Here is a 271-nt window from a genome sequence, read left to right as displayed (position 1 = left end):
TAATCTAAATCCTAATCCTAATCCTAATCCTAATCCTAATCCTAATCCTAATCCTAATACAAATGCTAATCCTCATCCTAACTCAAGTGCTCATCCTCATCGTCATCCCGATCCAAATCCTAATCCTAATCTTAATCTTAATCCTAATCCGAATTCTAATCATAATAGTAATCCTGATCCTAATCCTAATCCTAATCCTAATCCTAATCGTAATCTTCATCCACATCCTCATCCTAATCCTAATCCTAATCCTAATCCTAATCCTAATCCT

The sequence above is a fragment of the Lupinus angustifolius genome, chromosome LG11 (assembly GCF_001865875.1).
Source record: "Lupinus angustifolius cultivar Tanjil chromosome LG11, LupAngTanjil_v1.0, whole genome shotgun sequence".
Taxonomy (NCBI): domain Eukaryota; kingdom Viridiplantae; phylum Streptophyta; class Magnoliopsida; order Fabales; family Fabaceae; genus Lupinus; species Lupinus angustifolius.
This window is presented reverse-complemented; position numbering follows the sequence as displayed.